The 17,955-nt window shown below is 42.4% G+C and overlaps 1 long non-coding RNA gene across 2 annotated transcripts; it reads left to right on the top strand.

The window, feature by feature from the left end:
- The first annotated feature begins 5,342 nt into the window (after positions 1–5,342).
- LOC111856399 (uncharacterized) lies at positions 5,343–13,528 on the top strand. 2 transcript variants are annotated; one of them, XR_002841128.2, is made up of 3 exons: positions 5,343–5,431; positions 12,890–13,005; positions 13,304–13,528. It is a non-coding gene; the product is annotated as an uncharacterized lncRNA (long non-coding RNA). The 2 variants fall into 2 exon arrangements; XR_002841127.2 differs by lacking the exon at positions 5,343–5,431 and adding an exon at positions 12,595–12,714.
- Positions 13,529–17,955: the final 4,427 nt, after the last annotated feature.

Genomic DNA, 17,955 nt, shown 5'->3' with positions numbered 1-17,955 from the left:
ATATGTCATGTTTTGTTCGCCATGTTATGGAAACAATTGGAAAATAAAACCGCAAATGATATTAAAAACATACCAGCCTTGACCAATTACATGTATTTTAACTGGGAGACATGTCTACTCTGTGTTATGTATGCACCTTGTCCACTGATAAGGTAAAAATCAGTGGTGTTTCTTGATAATATTTGGACACACTGATTATAACCCAAGCCCAACCCGCTTGACTGACAGACAGTAAACTGGTGTAGTCACACTAGTCATTAGTACAAATAAGCATCCTTTGTAACTAGTGATTTTTAATGAGTTTAAAAAGTTGTCTCTTTCTTCCTCAGGACTTAGTCAGTAAATTTATTTTTTAACTATTTAAACTGGTGATGCTTTGAAATTATAATGAAATCGCAACTATTTGTGTCACTGTCCTAATTTGCATGTGTGACACAGAGGGTCATTTATTTTTATTCATATTTGGTCTGGGCAGTGGGCAGCTAATTTTCATTTGCATTTTAAAAGGTTTTCTGAATGTCAGCGTGCGGTATAATTTGCATTAGGGTTAAAAAAAAAAAAAAAAAAGAAAAATCCAAACAATCTGCCAGATAATCAAAACCAACACTTCCAATAATCGTTTGGATTTGGAATAAAGATCCCGGAGGCTTCTGTTGGGGTGAAAAGGGATGCAGAGATTCATTCTGTTGTGATGCAGGTACGGAACATAAATCAGACTTGAAACCTCTCAGCCAGGCTCCGTAGTTAGGGAGTGGGCCGCTTTATTTCAGCCAAGTGACAAGATGACAGCTATTCTCCTTCGCAAATGTAAAGCAGAAAGAAAAGACTCTCCGTGATTCATTTAAGCTGAGATGTCTATGACGTGTGGAGATGCTGTAAAGGCCCGAGCCTCCCAGCCATCAGGATTCTGATTCCTGAAATCCTGTCAGAATCTCTGGCCGCTTGGGTGAGGATGAGATGTGGGAATTGAGCCAATAACCTTCCACTGATGGAGTGGACCTGTCAGTTTGGAAAACACTTTCACTATTTAATTCTGCACCTCCACCCCCCACCCCCCCCCCCCAAACTAGCAGAGGAAAGCAGCTAATCAATTAAGAGCCAATAAACGTGTCCCTCTGGGGCTTGGAATTTCTCGGCCCCTTGCAGGGTCCCCTGGTGAAGGCTGGGGGCTGTGGGAGTCCTGCATTCTTTGCTTTTGTGTGAGGTGTGTCATCAGTAACATCAGCCAACATCAGCCAACATCTGTCATCTGGATGGTCAGGATGAAAGACGCTTTCAGAGGCTTGGGCTTCAAACACGCTACACTAAGAGCTCATCTGGACCTTTTTCCGGCTCCGTATGGGGGCTTCCTTCCTTATGTCGAGGGGAGCCTGTATTGTGATCTTTTATGTGTGCTTTTATCTCGGGATATAGACCCACAAATTTTGGACATTACTGCCAATATTGAGCAACAGACATACAATCTTTGATGTTCTCCGTTTGCCAGATGAGGCCACATCCAAAGACGGTCGCGATGGAATCGTTAGGAAAATGTTAAGCGGAATCGTGTCATAAAACCGTAGCTATATCTATCACGAGGACAGGCTGGCCTTAACTGTGCCTGGCAGGAGGTAGAGTGTTAGCGTAACCTCTGTGTTTCATCCCTCTAATGACGTACGGCACATGAGCTGCGAACTGAGAGCAGGCTTTAAACTAGTACTGACAGCGTGTAATTCATAAGGCTGGCAATTTTTACATCATAAAGGTTTTCATGGAGTCCATGCAACACCTATATTTTTAATTTTAAAATTGAGAATTCCTAGTTTTTTTTTTTTATAAAGAAGCTTTTTTAAAGAAATTGTTTTAGCGTTCTCATTACATTACTGCTATATTTTTATAGTGAACGTTCACAGACTATTAGTAGAGCACAAGCTAGAGTTAATTCAAGCTATTAAAATTGATGATGACAGACTGTAGCTGCTTAATATTCCTTAGCTAATTATTCCAGGTGGACCCTGTACACATTCCCCTACTGTTCCATATAAATTTATAGCAAAGCCCTATAAATATATATTTTTAAATTTTTCAGATGAGAGATTCAAAACTCCATTCAGTGCTAAGTGTGTTTCTCCCAGTTGAATACCTCTTTCAGGCGTTAATACATTGTTATGTTGGTCTAATTAATTTTGCACGATTGCAGCAGTGTGCTGTAGTACAAATAGCCTCTTTACTGTGGAAATGGTGGAATGTGGTTTACAGTGGTTTACCTATCATGCATTATCGGAGGAATTCATAGTAAAGGAAACAGGCTTTGTAAATGAACTGTTTGTGGGGTTAATATGTGTTAAAAGCATGCATAAATTTAAGGAACAATGTGGTGTGCGAGACAGGCACAGCAAGTTCCTGAATCTGTGCAGCACAGTGGAACAAGCGCGCATCTAAATGGGTTTTGTGGTGTCGTACTGGACTGGCCAAGCTTAAGGATCTGAGGTTTAAAACTCCTTCAATTGCTCATACAGCAGAATCGGGCACTTCATCAGTTTAACGACGTATAATTTATTTTGCATTTCATAATTTCGATTGTTTAAATCCATAAATATGTTTTGCATCAAGGCCTGTTTTGTGATAAGGTCTGTCTACTGTAGTCTGTTGATGGTTGGATTCTGCGTCTGTCCAGAGACAGATTCTAAAACCCATTAATCGTTAGCATTAATGCCAATTAATTCTATGGAAATATTTTTCGTAAAACTGTACAGAATGTGTCTCGTGGACCAAATACGAAGTTCCTGTGTTGATAATCGGGGGGAACCTGTAGACTTACCCACAGTGGACCCCCGCGGCAATGTAACCGACATGACTGGTACCGGAACAGATGGCTCCGGAGGACGTGAGATTTACACTAAATTGGGTGTGTGATGCAGTGACAATCTGGTATCGTCCTCGGTTTTTGCCGAGTCTGTTTCCACGCAGCTTGTATTGTAGCTGGGGCTCTTGGGGACACGGCGATGACTGGCTACCCGACCGTCAGTCACCACGATGCGATTTAATCTCGCTCCCCTCACGCCACGAGGACGGCCCTGACAGAGGGATGGGCTCTGAATCTCGCCATATCGACACTCGCTCATCCTACCTCACCACCCTCTGACAGCACACTAAGCAAACAAATGTGTACCTTGCGGTAGGAGGAGTTCCTGCTCCTGTGGATTTGTTTAGCGTTAGAGACATATTGCCTGTCTATTATTTTCCAATCTTGTCTGAAACCAGAACTGCATGAACAGAACCATCTCTTACGTGACCTCAGTCCTTGTTGCACTTGGGTTATTTATCTTTTTTTTGCATGTATTATTTGTTCACAAAATTTGACTCCGATGTTCTAAAAAGAAATAATTCGCATTCTAACAACGACAATTAAATTTGTATGCCACATATAAAAAACACAGTATTGGCCTACTCCTAAACCAGTTCCTGAGCTTTATTTTTCAATTACGTTTCAGCCTCCTGGTTCCTACTATTTATAGTGGGGTGGGAGGGCTGTTGACCTCACCTGGGGACATCATCCGGAGGTGGAAGGAATACTTTGAGGACCTCCTCAACCCTGCCTCAGATACATCTACGCATACTGCCTTTGAGACATCTGAGGGCACAGAGCCCGAGGGTGCTTGGGGGGGCTTGCCCATCACTGAGGCTGAGGTGGCCAGGGTGGTTAAACAACTCCGTGGTGGCCGGGCCCCGGGGGTGGACGAGATCCGCCCGGAGTACCTGAAGGCTCTAGATGTTGTGGGGCTGTCGTGGCTGACACGCCTTCTCAACAGTGCGTGGAGGTCAGGGACAGTGCCGCTGGATTGGCAGACCGGGGTGGTGGTCCCCTTATTTAAGAAAGGGGACCGGAGGGTGTGTTCCAACTACAGGGGGATCACACTTCTCAGCCTCCCTGGGAAAGTCTATTCCGGGGTACTGGAGAGGAGGGTGAGATCGATAGTCGAATCTCGGATTAAGGAGGAACAATGCGGTTTTCGTCCTGGTCGTGGAACGCTGGACCAGCTTTATACCCTTGCAAGGGTACTGGAGGGGGCCTGGGAGTTTGCCTATCCAGTCTACATGTGTTTTGTGGATTTGGAAAAGGCTTACGACCGGGTTCCCCGAGGTGCTCTGTGGGGGGTGCTTCGAGAGTATGGGGTCCGGGGTCCACTGTTGTGGGCGATCCGGTCCCTGTACGAACGGAGCAGAAGCTTGGTCCGCATTGCCGGCAATAAGTCGGACGTGTTCCAGGTGCGTGTTGGGCTCCGCCAGGGCTGCCCTTTGTCATCGGTCCTGTTTATCATATTTATGGACAGGATTTCTAGGCGCAGCCAAGGCGTCGAGGGTGTCCAGTTTGGTGACCTCAGGATTGCCTCGCTGCTTTTTGCAGACGATGTTGTCCTGCTGGCTTCATCTGCTGGGGATCTCCAGCAGGCACTGGGGCGGTTCGCAGCCGAGTGCGAAGCGGCAGGGATGAAGATTAGCACCTCCAAGTCCGAGACCATGGTTCTCAGCTGGAAACGGGTGGTTTGCCCTCTTCGGGTTGGGGAAGACGTACTGCCTCAAGTGGAGGAGTTTAAGTATCTCGGGGTCTTGTTCTCGAGTGAGGGTAGGCGAGATCGGGAGCTGGATAGACGGATCGGAGCGGCGTCTGCAGTTCTGCAGGCGCTTAACCGGTCCGTCGTGGCTAAGAAAGAACTGAGCCAAAAAGCCAAGCTCTCGATCTATTGGTCCATCTTTGTCCCTACCCTCACCTATGGTCATGAGTTATGGGTAATGACCGAAAGAACGAGATCGCGAATACAAGCGGCCGAAATGAGGTTTCTCCGCAGGGTGTCTGGGCTCTCCCTTAGGGATAGGGTGAGAAGTTCGGATATCCGGGAGGGCCTCAGAGTAGAACCGCTGCTTCTCCACGTCGAAAGGAGCCAGTTGAGGTGGTTTGGACATCTGGTGCGGATGCCTCCTGGGCGGCTACCCGGAGAGGTTTTCCGTGCATGTCCTACAGGGAGGAGGCCCCGGGGCAGACCCAGGACTCGCTGGAGGGATTATATCTCTCGGCTGGCCTGGGAACGCCTCGGTGTACCCCCCGAGGAGCTGGTGGGGTTAGCTGGGGAGAGGGAGGTCTGGGTGCCTCTACTGAAGCTGCTACCCCCGCGACCCGAACCCCGGACAAGCGGCAGATGATGGATGGATGGATGGATGGTTTCAGCCTTTTGAATACTGCCGCGGTTGCAGTAACACTATCAACATTTTTATGTTGCCCTGCTGATCTGTATGGATTTTTCATATAAATCCTTCTGAAGGACCCTTTTCTTTCTCTGACATAGGCGCTGAATTATCTGCTGCGATTGTTCATGTCCTACTGAGGGATCAGTCAAGGTACCTAAGTTGTCCCAGTCAAAGTGAAACATCACGCTGGCATTTTGAGTATCTGGTAAGAAGACATTGAATATGGTAGCTAACCATACTGGAAGTGTCACACAGAGATACCACATGTCTTACTCTTACTCATTACGTACTCATGTCTTACTCTTACTCATTACGTACTCATTTCTTACTCTTACTTTTCTTATTCTTACTCTTACTCAAGGTATGAAAAGCAGTGATTTCAACCAGAATGTATCTAAGTCAGGTTGTTAATCTCATTTCAGTTCTGGCTGGCGTGCTTAATGACCAGTTAGTTTTGAGGTGGCGCTGGTCTTCAGATCCAAGCGTTTCAAAGCTTAATTGCGTGTAAAATTAGATATTGGGATGTCTTCTACAGAACTGTTTGAATGTTTTTAAATCGCACTATAATTCAGTGGGGAATTATGGCTGTTCTAAATGGCAGCCTGTAGTGCCCAAGGATGATCAATAGGCCTGTTCTAGGTTCAGCGGTACCTTCATGGTTCCTATAACACACACCGTTTTGTAACGTTTGCCACCTATACGTTCCAGTGACAAAGCATAACTTGCGCATCAGCCTTTGTCTTACTTTAAAATACTATATTTACTGGAAATTGTTAGAATTCAGCACCAGACATTATATATATATATCAATTCCACTGAAAAGCCATTATATAAAAGTATTGCATTATCTTTGAAATCTAAAAAAATGCTGTAGAAGACATTCCTCACCCCCACCACTGCGTTGTTGAGATGCAAGTCCTTTCTCCTGAGAATGAGATATAAATACACACAGCTTAAAAATGCTTTCTCTAGGTTTGTGGATGATGTTTTTTTTTCCAGGGAAGTAATTTGCTTTTAAGTTCACAGCTGAACTCTACAAATCTGGTTTGCACACAGTATGACAACACGCCATGAGACAGGCTGTCAAGATCATTTTTAGGATCGACGGGGTAGATTTCAGTGCCAAAATACCTGGTATTTTGTTGCGACAGTGAATGTATCATGTATATACAGTCAGTGGTTACTTTTTTGCCTTCAGAACCATGTCAGAGGTACAGAGTTAAACATTCAGAGAAGCCATTCTGCACAATCTTATACTGAGCTGCTATTTTTGCACTTGTGACCTTACTGATTCCATTCACTAGTCTGGTCACTCTACTCTGATCTGTCTCATTGACATGGTTTTTTCGCCCACAGAATTGCCCCTGACTGTACCCAGACAGCAATTCCCTCTGTGCCGGATCCGTTTTCGAATCACTAGATTCGCGTAGCAGTCACACTCACTATGCACCTCTGCGCCAGCTTTGCAGCATATTTGTCCGCAAGCTCTGACTGACAGTCCGTCAGAAAGGTCCGTATCTGATCCGGAGCAGCAGCGCAGACCGGACCCGCGCTTTTTTAAATCTCGCAGATGCGCGTGTACGTGCCTCAGTAAGAGGTAACTGAAGAGTCACACAACAACCAGTGAAGACCTGCTTGTGGTTCTTGGTAAGTGCATTATAAAACTATATTAAGATTGACATATAGGTGATAGTTCCATCCATGCGATTAAAAAACATAACTAATGCGAAAGTAGGCTTAAAGTAAGAATTGGCGATTGTGGTGAAAGCCTGTTCTCAAAATTGGTGAATATCTCCGTTCGAGTGGATGTTATGTGCAATGAGATGCGGGCAATATTTTTGTACGTCTGCGTAAAATTCTAATTTTGGGTTCAGTGTCACCAACTTGGCAGTAAATATTATCTAAGCTCATTTCCAGCCTGTTTGTGTCTTCCAGTTCATTTATCTGGTTAGCATGCAAACGTTACTTAAAGTTGCTCAAACTTAGTAGGCCCAGTTGATGGGACCCTGTTTACACGGTTTTTGGATAAATCAGCAAACTTCGTTTAGTTAAATGTTTGCATAACGTTTATTGCTAGTGTTAGCATAAAATCTTTTTCAGATTTAATTTTGATAGTGTTTGAACAAATATGTTTATTTAGATTTGAATTGTATTTTATCTATTAGGTGAAACATTAAGTGTATTTTTCCCCCTTTTTTCAGTTTCTTACTTGTTCATTTCAAATTCAGATTCTCATTTTTGCAGCAGTGTTAGAGTTTTTTTTGAGTAGCTAAATATCTCCTATTTCTTTGAACTGTGCTCCATATGTTTTGTTCCATTCCATCTGCTGATGCTAGTCAAGTTGAGGTCAAGCTGCCCATCATCTCTTGCAGGTAACCAGCTATATCACATACATACAGTCACATTTTGAGACACATAATGCACCTTTACCTTGATTTTGAAATTTGTTGCTTGATCTTTATTTCCACCTTTATTTCCACCCAGGTCCCTCAGATCTGTCGATAAAGGTTTCCTTCATGTTGCTTGGTCCCGCCACAAAAACAAAGGGGACCGTGCTTTTGCCGTGGCAGCTCCACGTCTTTGGAATGGTTTGCCTCCAGATATTAGATCTGCACCCACGATCACAATTTTTAAATCCAGACTAAAGACTTATTTGTACTCTTTTGGCCTTTGCTTCTTAGTTTTTTTTATTTTTATTTTTCATCTTGCTTTTGCTTTTTATGTATGTAATTTTTTTTTTTTTTTTTTTATTGTGTCATGCTATCATGTTGCACTGTGTCCACGTCTTTCTATGCAGGTAGTTCTCGTTTGTGTTTACTGTAATGCTTTTAGCATTTTATGCTTGCTGTCTTTATTTAAATTTAGTTGTAGTTTTAGTTTGACATTGTACAGCACTTTGGTCAGTTTTCACTGTTTAAATGTGCTATATAAATTAAACTTACTTACTTACCTGATGCCCTGTCGAATAACACATTAAGATTTAGAAATGACACTCTATAGCAGGGGTCTCCAACTCCAGTCCTGGAGAGCTACTATCCAGTAGGTTTTCTGTCCCACTTGGCTTCTGATGAGCCACACCTGGCCCTGTTATTACCCGAGAACAGGTGTGGCTCATCAGAAGCCGGGTAGGATAGAAAACCTACTGGATAGTAGCTCTCCAGGACCGGAGTTGGAGACCCCTGCTCTATAGGCACCACCAATATCATCCAGCACAAATGTTGAATTCCTTTCCTCCTGAATAAAGTCTGAAAACTGTATTCCCAGTTTACTTTCAGACGTGCTACTTCCTACTCTTCAGTGACAGACCAAGTAAGATACCACCACACACAAACAAACAGAGATCAAAGTATATTCAGAGATTAGTAAAATAAATGTACTTTTTTTATGTTCAGACCTGTACCCGGTTCCACTGGCTCCAACTTTTGCTGATCACCTGTTTTCCTTTAACCATCCAAACTATCATGTAAGTTGACTGTTATTTTCAATGTCTTGCTTTTTGACACTTGGTCTCCGCACACACGTAAATTCGTTTTTTTTTTTTTTATTATTATTGCATGATGCATTATTTTTTTTATAAATACAATTGATATTGAATTGAACAATTTATTCCACGCAAGCTTGTCACAATGTTTTTGAATATATTTTTTACATTTTTCATTTGACTGGAGTTTTTGTAATGACAAAAAATGTTATGTGTTCTCTGGATGAGATTGAGATTCAGAAATGTAAAATAAATAAAAATAAACTGTTTTGAAGATGAGAAATGTGTGGGGATTTATTTGGGCCATGTCTGGCCCAGGTGTAGCTGAAAAAATTAATCACCAATCACAGACCAGGGCCAAATGAGCCCCAGATGTAAAGTTTGAGTCACGGATCTGAGCCAGATCCACACCAAATATCATAGCATTAATAACTGTATCGGGCCAGTACTGGCCATGGTCTGTTCCTGATCCCCAATCCAAATCCGTGCCGGTATTGGGCCGTTGGAAAGAAAGACCCCGGCGCAAACCCGTTTTGTGGATCTGCACCAAATTCTATCCAATGTCTGGCCCAGATCTGCCACAGTTACCCTTTGCTGTCTGGGTATGCTTTTATGCTTATTGCCCCATTTTCTGTAAAGTCTAGACACTATAGGGTGTGAAAATCTCAGGAAAGTGACTGTTTCTACGATACCGACCAGTTGAGTGCTCTGTGGCTGTGACTCTTTATGCTCAGCTGGTTGATAGAAACAAAATCTTGGTCTGGATTTGTAGCTTCTGGACCAGAAATGTACAACACTGCAAATTCGTTATGTTTTGTATTATGTTTAATTGTTAAATTCGGAGACTGTTGGCTGTCTGGAAGTGCACGAGTGTTTGCATGCTGCCATTTCCGCTGTCGTGTTACCGTATCTATAACCTGTGTTTTTACCCACAGTATCAGAACCAAGTATATTGCTTTTGTCATATATTTTAAGCAACTCTCAGCAGTATTAGGCTCTGCGACCTTACAAAGTACACACTACCACCATGCAGTGGCATGCCTCTCCGCACTAATCTGTAGGTCTTACTTTTCGTCACATCAACAGCTAAAACGAACCACCTCGTCCATTATTCCGTAATCCATTGTTTAGTATTCATCTGCGGTCTGCGTAGGTTCGAAAGCGGTATGATAAATTAAACTGTCATCTCGGTATACATGCAGAATATATATTTTAATGAAAAACAAGCTTATGCCTTCGTTTTTCGGCATTTATGGCACCAGTTCAATATTGTCTACTGTCAAGCTGATGTCTAATTATTACCTCTGGTATGGCTAGTCAGCTGGCAGTCAGGAGAAGCAAGCTTCGATATTTTTCTAAGAAATATTCGTACGTACAGTTTTACCTATATTATAATTAAACATCAAGAGGCATGCAGGCAGCAAATGTAATGAAACAGCTATATAATAAGACTTAAATATTTATAGCTTTGAGAAACACTTTTTATATTCTTGTTTAATCACAAACACCTTATGGCTGTGAATGTGATTTGGACAAGCCTTGAAGGTTTTCCACTTTGCATAAATCCAAGCCTTATTTAAACATGTATGTAAGCATATATGATAATTAGACAAGCAGTTAATGGCCAGAGTTTCTGTAGCCTATTTAAGTTTTCACCGGCATCTAAGTGCAGAATTCCAGATGCCGGAAGCGGAGCGTCATTTTGCTTCGTGCAGATGAAAAATTCAAACCTGCTTCCTCTTTGACTTTGAAGAACAGTGTTGATACCCGAAGGCATTTAAAGTAAACATGAACATCGTAACACCAAAGCATTCTTGGGGGGGGGGGAGCCGGGATAAATTAATTAGCATTGATTATCATAATGGGGAAGCTCTGCTGCAATGAAGCTACAAACTCAAATTCAGTATCGTTTTACTATTTAATCAAAATCTGACGACGACACGGATTCTGCCAGACTTGCATAATCTTGCAGTTAAGTGTTTATTTATTATTAAAATGGATTAATTCATTACACATTTAGGGATTTTTAAAAATATATTTTCACTTTTCTGTTGCAAGGGAATATTCCAAGAATTTATTCTACCTTAACTGGAAAGTGTACCACTTATTGGAAATAGTTTAGTTTGTGAAGTATGCTAATGGTTCTCCAAGAAATAGTGGTCCATTAGCTCAATTAAGATCCTTGACAATTTGCCCAGGTAAATCTGTTGTGTATTTTATGGACATTTGTTTCTTTTTGATCCTGGAATTGCTCTGAAAACGTCTCCCTCGCCGAGTAGTAAAAGCATGTAGAACTGCATGGCATCTCAGCCAGATCTAAATGTAGATTAATATTGACTAGTTTATATTGATAAAGCGGACTGTGGTAAATGCTTCGTTGGCCGACCTGGAATATGTATAATTAGCGCCGCTGCAGACTCTTGTGCTGGGTCCTGTTCGGTGAGGGATGCGTGTCGAATCCCAGGCAGTTTCCCAGCACTTAGCCTACTTCTCTGTGAAACTATAAGACCTTGATTAAGCAAGATCCGAACTCGGTTCCCCGTCTGCTGCCGATCGAGGCTCGTCTGGCAGCGACGTCGGCTGCATGTTCGTGTTATTGGGTCTGCAAGCGGCGGATCCTGTATGCGCAGCGTCCCCGATTCCACAAATCAAGGAACTAAACCTGGACTCAGTAGGGTGGCCTTTTTAAAAACCCCGGGAATCATTCATCCGGGCTGTCAATTCAAGCATAAAGTGTTTCAGGAACTAGAGTCGGACTGATTAAAATCGTGTCTAGCATGTGAAATTGTGGTTAACACGACAAAGATATGAACCAAACTCATAATATATAGGGTTATTGTGAAGTACATTGTATGTATGTTATTGTTCACTATTCTGTTTTGCTATGTATTGTTTTCCGTCGTTATTCCTGTAGGGAGGTATGCAAGCAAGCATTTCATTGTAGAATTATTATACAAATGGCACCGCTTTTGAATTCTTGAAATATGGTTTTCAGTATCTTCATCCAATCTGTACATGCATAAATATAATTTTTGAATAACGAAATGAATGTACCTCTGCAAATTGGACAAAAACATCATACCAAGTGTATTTAATAAAGATTTGGATCTTATGTCTACAAATCCCTCAAAATGCAAAGCTTTCCATTTTGAATGTCTGGCTATTTAAAATTCATGAATAACGTACGTAAACATTACATTCTCGCTGTATCTTGAGGGACTAAGAGTATACATTTTTCGTTTAATTCTGCTTGAAACGGCTTGACATTTCATAGTTCAAAATAAGATATTGAAATCATTGATGCGGATAAGCGGCACGCGAAGAGACTTGAGCAGCTCGGTGTGGTTCAGCACACGCCAAGTTAAATGGCAAACATAAAAAAGATGTTGAACGGTCGGAATCTCAGCGATTACCACATTAATCCTGCGGAGCTTCACGGCAGATCTGCACAGGATGTGTCTGAATGTCAGAAACACTTAGGTCCCTATAGTTTTTGCGAAAAGCGAAGTTTTCCAAATGCATCTCTGCAAAATTAATCATGGGTTTAATGTCATGTACATGCAATGAAATTCGCACTTGCATTCTGTGGCTCATAGTGAGCGTGGTTAAGCCTCTGTGTCTGTGATCTGATGGTCGCCATTGGCTTCCGCATAACAGTCACATGTCTGTGCGCCATTGAGTAAGACCCCTTAACCCCCCCCCCAGCTCCAAGTGCGCTGCTGCAGATGGCTGCCCTTCGCTGCCAAGGTTGCTCTCACCCATATGTGTGTTATGGAGACCAAGATGGGGTAGGCGAAAAGAGAACTTCCCCACAGTCATCAATAAAGTGTCCTTATTGTTATGAAATACTTTTAATTTAATAGATTCTTTTATCCAGGGCAACATATGTTTGAGAGACCAGGGTCAGTCCACAGAGCACTATGGGGGTTAAGCCTCTTGCCTAAGGGTCCGACAGCGACATTACTCTGCCGACCATAGGATTTGTACAGGCGATCTTCCGATCTCAGGTACAGGGTCCGAATCCAGTGAGCTGCACACTGCTGCTGTCAATGAATAAATAACTGGGAATTAATACCACTGTAGACAAACACTGGAAACCACAGGTGTGGAAGTCCGATCAGTTTGCAATAAGCTATTGCAGAGGAATCAATCTGAGGATAAACTCTCCATGATTTTTTTCAGTTTTGGGAGAGAATCCGTTGGTCAGCCAGTCCTTCTGGTCTTTGCTGGACGATGGTTTGTGTGATTGAGCAAAGAAAAGGTGATTCTCATCATCAGTGATGCATCTGATTTAGTTGGTGAGTGAACTGATCTGGTGCATATCCTGCTGTAAAAGGGAGGAGTTAAAAAAAAAAAAATATATAAAAAAAAAATATATATATATATATATATATATATATATATATATATATATATATATATATATATATATATATATGCATACGTACATACAGATATATATTTCATTCTTTTTGAAGGTCACTTCATGTCATCCTCCAGTTTGTGAGGGACTGTTGGATAAGTTGACGGTTGTCTTTGTAATTAGAAAGTGGCTTAATTCTGTCCTTTACCTCCCTGGTTTTTGATTGTTCCCAGTGTCTCCTGCTTCATCCTATTCTTGTGAACTGTGGTCTTAGAAGCTGTGAGCCTGGAAGCAGCCTGCCTTCCAATGTAGCCTCTGCCAACAGAACCAGGATTAAACCAAGATTTAACAATGCAGATATGGGGTGGTCCCTTAATTTTTTTTCCACAGCTGTGTGTGTATATGTGTATATGTATGCATATAATTAGCATGTGTATGTATAATTATGCCTGCCAAAGTCTGTTAGCTTAGCCATTTCAAAACCTCTGCTAAAATCACCCCAGTATTCCCAGCAACCATGCAATACAGCCATGTGTTTTTTGACTTGATCACTAGCACACCTGATAGAGCTAATCAATATCTCAACAACTTTTTTTATTTACTTATTTGAATTGAATTAATTAAGTGAACTGGAGGTGAAATTATAACAAACACACGGAATGGCTGAGTGGCCCCTGAGGAGAGGATTGGGGACCAAAGCGGGGCATGTAGCCACCCAAGAAGATATCGGTAACTTTTTGGAGAACAGAAGAAAACTTTTATTGTGTTACTCTTAATATGTTCTAGTGCTAAATTGTTTTTGTTCAAGCCAAAGTGAACTAACTACCCAGATGAATAGCTTTAAACATTTCTTTTGACTGCCCAAGACGTTTGCACAGTTTGCATAGTATATATATATATGCACACATGCATAAATATTAATAAATATTATATATATTTATGTGTGTATAATTATTTTTATATAAGTAATTTATATCTGAAAGTAAACAACATTATCATACACTTTTTTATTTCTTTTGCATTTTTAAACCCACCAGTTTCAAATTACCATCAGTCGCAGTAGTATGCCTTGTGATAAACCAGCCAGTAAAATGGCTTCTACCAAGCGAATAAAAATACAATTTGATTGAGTAATTGATTTATAGGCCAGACATAGCTGACAACAGAGGCGATTATAGGGACGCTGGGGGCCCTCAGCAAAAAACTCCATGCCCCCCCCCTCCCCCAGCATGGTAAAATTTATGATGTTTATTTTACTGTGAAGTGTAAATTAATATCAAGAAAGTTAGTTTAGTAAACATAATTCCTTTATTTTCTCTTTACTGTGAAAAACAGAATACACAAGTAAAGCAGATTTGTCGCTGCGATGTACTATGTAATCGGCCCAGCCGGGGGTCACAGGCTGCCTCGCCTCGCTTCGCCTGTCCCTGCGCCTCTGGCTGACAGTTGACTCAGGTTACGTCTCCCTGAATCATGTTACTAGACCCTGCCTCCCTGCCTCCAGCGGCAATGAGCTGCCAGACAACAGGAAGTCAGATTGCCGACTGCGCCACTGTTCCAGAGTCATTACCCCGGCACTGACTGGGCGCCCCACTGCTTGACAACAGTGTAGCTGAAGCGCTTAATACATAATTTAGCATGCCAATGTCTCAGACAGAGGGATGGTATAATATTTAATTGTTAATAATTCAAATAGCTGTGATGCATTTATTTTTAACAGCGCTGCTAGATGAAACACATCGTGCCTTTTTTTTTAAATTTAATTAATTTTTTTTTCTGGTCCTGCTCACAACTTCTGAAGTGCCGGTGGCGGTTTGCCCGTGTGAAGCGCGTCATGCGCAAAGAGGTGCCGCGAGGAGAGAGGAGCAGCTGCTTCCTGCCGCGAGGGGACCCAGCCACGCCGATTCATCTGCTTCTACACCTCGGAGTAAATATTAACGTTTCGGGGGCTGCGACATATTGGCCGCGCGCTGCTTGTCGTGTCTCGTCCGTGGCCGCTTCTCCCCTGGGGTCTCTTGATGAATTACTCCCCTCCACCCCCACATCCTTGCCATGTACACCCCGTGCTATTTTCCTGCTCCCGCCTAATGGGAAACAGAGGAACCGGAGATGATCTCGGTAAGACTGCCTGGGTTAGAAGCTCATTAAAACATAATACAGCGCGGGGGTCTGCAGACATCGTCGGCTGAATCTATGACAAGGGGAACACAAACCTCAGCGAGGATACATCGATTTTTTTTTTCTTACGTTGAACAGGAGGGAGCTTCTCCTTGCAGGACCGTGTCCTGTGTGAACTCCATCCTGCATCTCCATGGGGTTGTTCCACTTTCTCTCAATAGAGACGATGGCATTTTAAGAAATGGAGCTCCACTGGAAGATGATTATTGTTTTGTGTATCTATAACACGATCATACTTAAAACAGCTGTATATATTCAAGAAATAAAACACATACGGGCTGGTTGACAAACATTTCTGAATGCCCCACCCGTCCCGCTCTCCAGTACTTAAACCCTCTTCCAAATTCACCCCCACCCCCAAACACCTACTGCGATCAGATAATTGCGATCAGATAATTCTTCAACAATTGGTAGAACTGGAAGACCTGCAACCGGACACAACTGAACATTACAATGTAATTTATTTGATTGTGACATTCATTTTCTGACAAGGCAATTGTCCATTACTGACTAATGAAAGTGTCAAGCTTTCACGCCCCTCCGTGTTCGTTTCAGGCACAGGGAGACATTCCTTGTTGTTCACTTGTCGTCGTGCTTCTTTCTCTTCCTCTGAAGTTAGCTAAACTTTTTTTGGCTCAGTTCATTTGCACGGGAAGCACAGGTACCCTTGGGAAGCCATGTGAGCCAGAGATGACTGAGGTCCACAGCTTTAGAGGTGTTAGAGGTACAAAAAAGTGTCTTTCACTTTTGTAAAATAAGGCAAAAATGGACTCTGACAGCAATGTTTACAATAATTAGTCTTTTGGATGGTATTGATTTATTTCATCGGTACGCATTGCATATAGTTTCAGTTTTGTTGTATTTTGCTATATTGGATATAAAATACAGATGCCCCTGGGATTACGATATGGTTACGTTCAGATAAATCTATTGTAAAGCAGAAATGTATTTTAATGCAGTACACCTATCTTAAACGTCATAGCCTAGCCTAGCCTACCTTAACTATACTTAGAACACTTCCATTAGCCTACATTTGGGCAAAATCAGTAACACAAAGCCTATTCATTCATAAAGTAGTGAATATCTAATGTAATTTATTGAATAATGTACTGAAAGTGAGAAGGAGAATGGAATTGGAATACTCATAGTAAAGTCAAAATATCATAACATGGACCATCAAACCCAGGGAGCGTCTGTAAAGTAATACGAGTTGTCACTTTGTGACTTGTGTTTTGCACAGTCTGGTGTTCTCCTCTCTGCCATCTTGCTGCATACATTTGCGCTGTATATGAGACGGCGGCATCAGAGACCCCTGTAGAGGTGACTCTGTGTGGTCGGCCTCCTAGTGGAGGCCGGCCGCAAGTGCAGCAGCTGTAATTACGGCGCACCTGCAGAGGTAGCCTCTCTAAACCACCAACCACGGAGGGAGGTCCAGGGCCCAAGGTCGAGTGTGACATTTTCACTGCGTATTTTTTATATATATATATATATTTTTTTGAGATGAGAATAGAGTTTCTGTCATAAACCGCAGTGATTCATGGCAGAGCACAGAGATAAAAACGTACCCTCTTCTCTGACAGGATCACTGTTAAGACCTACGAAGGATCTGGTATGCGAAACGACAATTTATTTTACGATCTTCTTGCCCGGAAATGCAATGTCTTACCTGGACCCCCCCCCCCCCAAAAAGGAATAATAATAACTTCCTTACCATCTAATTCCAGCTTTACGAGCACTGCATATTATTTAGAATGAATTGCTGTGTCAGCTGTGCGGCAGATTGATTCATTTTTTTTTTTTTTGCGGTTGGTATTGTGTGCTAAACATTAATGTGATATTGAGTTTTGCTGCTCCCTGCATATAGAGCGCAGCCGGTGGCTCTCTAATGGAACACCTCGTGTTACCACGCCATGGTGCCTCCTCTGCTGGGAGTCCTTCCCTCCCCAGTCCAAAGTTTCCACGTTGGTGCCGCACAGAGCCGCGAGAGCTGCAGGGAACCTTCCGTGTGCTTGGTTCCAGGTCTTGTCTGAGCAGTATGATAAAGAATGTAATGAACTGAGAATCCAAAAAATGCCCACTGACTCCTGGTATATAGTGTCATCATTTTTCATTATTATTTTTTTACGCAGACTTAATTTGGTGCTTACACAAACCACTGATGAATGTAAAGAAGAATCCAGTTATGAGGTAGCTAAAAAAAAAAACCTTTTAAAATGGGAAAAACACACCAGTGAGCCTGATGGACGGGGTGTCACTCCTCTGCATTCCAGTCGGTGTGTTCTCACTGGCTCACTGGAACGCACCCCACAAATGTCCCACTGATGAATGAGTCATGGCCGCCTCACTTCCTGTCTCATCAACTGTGTCCAAGAAACTGATGGCACTTCTCTCTCTCTCTTGCTTGTCCTTCCTCTTTCTGTCCGACTTTGGCTCCATCTGTCTTTGTACTGTACGTGGTGGTTGAGAGGTCCAGGAGGATGAAGGTATGGGTGATACCTGTTGGTATTTAATTTATCAGAGGCAAATAGAATCCACTGGAGCCACTGTAATAGAGGCATATGTTTGATAATGATGAGTTCTTACCCAGAGCTACGTGCTCTGCAATAGGCCAACCGTCTGATTGGCTGTTTCAAATTTCCCACAACAATATCAGATCAATACCAGATCGTCTTTATTTATCATCATCAATATAAGCATTATTTAAATG

This window comes from Paramormyrops kingsleyae, chromosome 17 (assembly GCF_048594095.1).
Source record: "Paramormyrops kingsleyae isolate MSU_618 chromosome 17, PKINGS_0.4, whole genome shotgun sequence".
Taxonomy (NCBI): Eukaryota; Metazoa; Chordata; class Actinopteri; order Osteoglossiformes; family Mormyridae; genus Paramormyrops; species Paramormyrops kingsleyae.
Note: the sequence above shows the minus strand (reverse complement) of the source record. Positions and strands in the feature narration are given on the sequence as shown.